Source organism: Theropithecus gelada, chromosome X (genome assembly GCF_003255815.1).
Source record: "Theropithecus gelada isolate Dixy chromosome X, Tgel_1.0, whole genome shotgun sequence".
Classification (NCBI taxonomy): domain Eukaryota; kingdom Metazoa; phylum Chordata; class Mammalia; order Primates; family Cercopithecidae; genus Theropithecus; species Theropithecus gelada.
Genome location: NC_037689.1, coordinates 38,967,943 through 38,973,691, shown reverse-complemented (window position 1 = coordinate 38,973,691; position 5,749 = coordinate 38,967,943). Strand labels below are relative to the sequence as shown.

Sequence of the window (5,749 nt, the reverse complement as noted above, 5' to 3'; positions counted from 1 at the left end):
GATCTACCTGTGTATAGGCTCCAATAAAAGGTTTTCCCTCCTCAATTTCCATCTGCAAAATGGCAGCTTTGGTAACTTATGATCTGGCTTAGTTCTTCATGGGGAACAGCATTAAATTCAAGCAGAGAATACCTTGGCTTACAGGATTCAGACATTCAGGTTTTTTTAATTAAAAAATAATTTTTGTGGGTACATAGTGGATGTATATATTTATGGGATACACCAGATACTGAGGTATGAACATGCTTAATAACAGCTTTTAAACATTCTCTTACAGTCCTTATTTATGGTACCAATGACATTTTTAATGTAAAATATTCTGGACATAGAAACAAATCATTGCTCTTTCCATTGTTTCACTATTTTCCCAATCTGGTCCCAAATGGTAATCAAAACGAGGCTAGTCATCTCCATTTCTCCCCACTCCATCTCTCCCTCCCCCAAAAGTACACACCAGTAATAGCCAAAAACTACATAATGCTACACTCTACAAGCACAGAGTTGACACTATTGGGAAGAAGGTTGAGCATTGTGGAGATGCTCTTTGAGGATCTACAATATCTTTTTGCTCTCTCACACATCCAATTCTGCAAGTTTTGTCCTTCATAGAAAGCCCTTTGCTTTTCTCAGCAAAGTGCGACAAAGGTTGCCTTGAAACACTTATCCCACTTCCCCTCCACTGGAACCATGTGCAAGCTACACAGCTTGGAACAGTTTTGAAGCATCTGGCCTGCTGCAGGACACAGAGACTATACTGGCTCTTCAAAGGACATCTTCTCAAACCACCACTGTGATGTCAACACAAGCCTAACTCCTTCTCTCCCGACTTGAAACTCCCAGCCAGATGTGACAGGGGCTGGTGCTCAGGATAAGTAATTCTTGTCATAATTTTTTGTCATTGCCCTCCTGAAGTAGGAATGCCCACATCAGCCTTTCCTCATAGAAGGATATGACAACCTGTGGGCACTTGACATTGGCTTCCCTGACAGGGACCAGGTCAGCCTCATCAGAGTTTTCCCATTTCATCAGGAGTGTGAGCTCTCCACTGGAGTCTGCAGCTCCAATAATCTGCTCAACTCCAAAGCCCAGCAAAGCCTCGTGGCTTTTCTGACTCTTCTTTCTTCTCTGGTTTGCTCTCCTCTCCCTTATATTCAGAATCAGAGTAAGCTTTGCATTTGCCTTTTTCTGATCTATCTGTCTCACATGCTATTTTCTGTGACTGTAGAAACTCAGCAATGAGATCACACAATCCAGGTTCTCTTCTGGCTCCCAAGAGTCATCCTCATCTAAAAAAACTCTTCCACTTTAGGAGGTGCTCCACTTTGCCCTTTACCAGTTGACAGTCGACAATGTTCTCCACCATGTATTTTTCTTCCTCCTCTTCTAGCACCTCCTCTACTTCCTTCTTGTTTTGTTTTTTTTCCCCATAGTTTTTGACAGCTTTCTAGTGTAAAGGGTGACACTGCTCAGAGCAGCATTCAAGAGCCTAAGAGGAACATGTCGTGTTGGACTCACTGGGGGAGTGGCACCCAGGAAGGCAGCAAGTAGGGTGGTGGCAGTGGAGCCCCTCACTGAAGCAGTATACCAAAGGCCCTGGCCAGCAGTCTTCCCCTCTGCTGAACCTGGAAGCTCTTTACCAATTCCTGGAGCGCAATCCCATTGGGGAACTCCAGGAGACAGTTTGGAACAAATTGTTCATTTTGCAAGTTATTGGGTTATATATACATGAACTCCCATTCATCACTGGTTGAAGGCTGCTCATAGTAAATGTCAATTCTCCAGAACTTCTGGCCCACTGTGTGCACAGGCAAGGTGAGCTCTGGTGCCCAGAGAAAGCCCTTTGGCAAAAAAAAAAAAAAAAAAAAAAAAAAGCAGAAATTGGCAACAGGGAGTCAGATAAACATGGACAGAAATGGTGAGGCCTAACCAATTAAGGGTGGGGCATTAACACTGTCAGCTACAACACCTAACCACAAAGGATCATGCATTATTCTGATTGACTCTGGTTTCTTAATCGAGGCCCCCTGTACTGATTAGCTTTGTTGTGTAACGAACCACCCCAAACCACAGTGACTTAAATCAATAAATATTTTATTTAGCTCACAATTCTGTGAGTTGACCAGGTGATTTTAAAATCTGGGCTGACTCTGCTGATCTCTGCTCAGTTCTCTCACATGTCTATACTCAGCTGGTGGATCAGCTGGAAGCCAGATGATACAGGACAGCCTCACTCACATGTCTGGTGATTGGCAGGCTATTAGCTAGGGCACCTCAGTTCTCTTCCCTGTAGCCTCAATCTCCAGCAGGCTATCCTAGGCCTCAGGATCCCAAGCACAGTGAGAGAGCAAACTCCAATACACAAGGGCTTTTCAAACCTCTACTTGTGTTCTCTTTTCAAGAGGTGAAGTCTTTCTCTTCCCCTTCAATCTGGGGTGGCCTTTTGATATGCTTTGGCCACTGGGATCACAACAAATACAATGTAGGCAGAGACTTGAAAAGTGTTTACATTTAAGGACTTATACTCTTGTTCTTGGAACTCTAAGATGTTATATGAACAAGTCTGGGTTAGCCTTCTGGAGAATAAGCAATATATGGCCCTGTTACCCCATCACCCCAAGTGACAGCCAGCCAACCACTAGACATGTGACTGAGGTCATCTGGGATTTCACCAACTCACCAGCCAGGTTCAGACCCATGAGTGAGCCCAGTTGGGCCCAGGAGAATGATGAGTTAAATAAATGCTGGTTGTTTTAAGCCAATAAATGTTGAGGTGTTTGTTACATGGCAAAAACTAACTGATACATGGGATAAAGTAGTGAAGTTATATTAGGTTACCGATAAAGCCTCACTGAAAAGAGAACATTTAAGCTGAGACTTTAAAAATGCCAGGGAGATGTTGATGCTAAGAGGGGGTAGGGCATTCAAGGCATAGAGAACAGCAAGTGCAAAGGTCATGAGATAGGAAAGAGCTTGGTGTTTTGAGAGAATTGAGAGAAGATAAGAAGAAAGGCTTCTAGGACTGAGGACCAGAGAGAGGGAGAGAGAGAAAATTGAGGGGTGCATGGGAAATCTATTAATATGCTTATCAGGGGAATGGGGTCATGATAGTATGTTCTTTTTTAGAGTCCTTCATTAATACAGTCTTAGTCAACAATACATTCTGAATATACCTGAAGCATTTTAATTATATGTTATTAATAGAGAAGATGCTAAGAGAAATTATTCACATTCTTTATCCAATCTTTTCATGCTCTTCATTCTCCCCTTTCTCTTCTCCCCAGACTCAGCTGCAGTAAGAGAAAGCTGGGGCAGAGGTAAACGTAACAATCCTTAAAATGAAGACAAAATAAAAACCCATAAACTAAAGAGTTCACAAAAGCAAGACTGGGTTGTGTATTGGCCATTCAGCAAACTGGCCATTTTGCGTACTGGATCCTGGAACATTGGCTTCAAGCTCTGCCCTCTCTGAGCCTTAATGTCCTCAGAAGACAGACTGGATGAAGCCTAAATCCATTCTAGCTCTGGTGAACAGAGGTTTTGTGGGAACCTCAAGTTTCATGGGTATAGAGGTGTGTGTGTGGTGGGGGCAGGGGTGTGCATATGAGTAAATAAATTAATGAATCTCAGGTGCCTGAAAAGCATTAAAATAGAAAGAGAACAAGAGGACTTGAAGGTTGAGGATGGAGAGAAAAGGAGGAGAAAAGGAGACTTTTACTGGGTTTTCTTTAATTGAACTAGATTTTAGTTCAGCAATGAGCTAGTCCTCTAATCTCAAAGTCTAATGTTTGGGCACAAATGTGTCATAACCAGAGGGTGAACATGGAAATGGAGCAGAGATGAGACCCTTCTTTCAACAATCAATTAAATTCACCAGGCAATCCCTGAATAAGCTTTGGTTAATTTTGTTTTCTTAAATGAAAGAAGAAAACTATACCATGTCTGGCGTGGAAGCAGACTTCCAGAAAAGACAGGGGCAACGTAGAAAGAAAATTGAAAAATGTATTTTGCCCGAGAATAAATGGTAACAAAAAATATGGTTCTTTAACTGGCTTAGTGTCATGGAAAAAGCACTAATCAGGACATCAGGGATCTAGGTTTGCTTCTACTATTAACTCACTTCGTAATAGGAAGAAAATCATGCCAACTTTCTTTCCTGCAGTTTCTTCTTATGAAAATGTGACTGTATCAGAGATAGAAAACATACTTAATATATATGCCACCACCATCCTTGTCCAGACCAGTGAGAGAGATCAATAATCACTCATAGCTATCTTTTCTGTTAACATCTAGACGTGTCCTCAGAATCCATCTCAACACGGTGCTTCCAGTAATCACTACCAAATTAATAGAGTTGGTCTCAAAATTAAACCTATCTACTCTTCAGGACTAGACCCCCAGTTCCCAGCCTATGGGCTGCAGATTGCCGAGAGGCAATGAGGTTACTGCAATATGTTTTTCAATATATGCTCGCTAAGCCTTGTCTATAATATCAACAAAGTTCTATCTTATCTGTGTCCTCATTCCCAAAAGATGCTGGGAATATCTGGCCTAGGGGATTTTAAACTCCTCCTCTGCTCCAGTATTTTCTACTCCTAGGCTAAATTTCCCTTTCTTCTACCCACTTGCCTTCTACCTCCTTCCTTCTACTCAAGATCTTCTAACACTAACGCAGATTCTTTGATCAGAAAGGAATTTCCTCATCCTCTGTGGAAAGGGAAAGAACCAGGCAACATACGATATCAAATGAGTCACAATAATCATCATTGCTTTGCCCTTGAGATGAGCTGTGACCAACTTGAGGGTCATCTGCCAAAACTGGCTCTGGGCATCACCCTCATATTTCAGGTGAGAATGCCAGGTTCTTTCTTCCCATGTCATTTATCAGACCTTCTTAAATATTTAATTTCATCTTAGCTTCAAGTTTTGTTTCTCCTTCAGAGTTTCAGGCAATCCTAGCTTAGTTTGCATCCTAAGACATAAGGAAGTAGGGAATGTGAGCTTTGGTACCATCACTTATTAATCAAATGGCCTTCAGTAGGTTTCTTTATCTTTTTGAGCTTCAGTTTCTTCATATGTAAAATGAAATAGTTGTAGTAATTAAATAATATATATAAATTGCCAAGTACAGAGCCTAACATACAGTAGATATTCAATAAATGATAACAATAATAATGAAAATAATCTATTGGGAACTTACTGTGATGTCACATACTCTGTTAACAAGTTATAGACCACCTGTTTAATTAAACATATTTCCTCTTTTTGATAGGTTGCAAAAATGGCCACAATTCTTTGCAGCTTATATATCTCTACTCCTTGATTCTGGACAATAATGTGAGAGAAGCTACCTTGTGTGAGTTACAAGCTTAGGCCTCAACAGGCTTTGCAGACTTTTGCTCTTGCTCTTGGGAGTCTGCCTACCTGCCATATAAACAAGACTGGCCTAGCTTACTGGAGAGTGAGAGACAAATGGAATAAAGACATGCTTTTCCAGATAAGGCCATCCTATATGAACCAGTCCTCAGCCAACATGGTAGCTGACCACATTTGCCATGAGTAAGCCTTGCTGAGATCAAGTGAGTCTGACTGGGATCAGCATAACTTCCTAGCTAATCCAAGCCCAAATTGCTGCCCCACAGAATTGTGAGTTACATAAAGGGCTGTTGTTTGAAACTACTAAGTTTTGTGATTGCTTGTAATGAAACAAAAAGTGATACATGTTTCTTCTTGAGCACACAACTAAACTACA

At 41.3% G+C, this 5,749-nt stretch overlaps 1 pseudogene; it reads right to left on the bottom strand.

Moving 5' to 3' along the window:
• Positions 1-882: 882 nt before the first annotated feature.
• Positions 883-4,806, bottom strand: LOC112615144 (annotated as a pseudogene).
• Between the last annotated feature and the right edge of the window lie 943 nt (positions 4,807-5,749).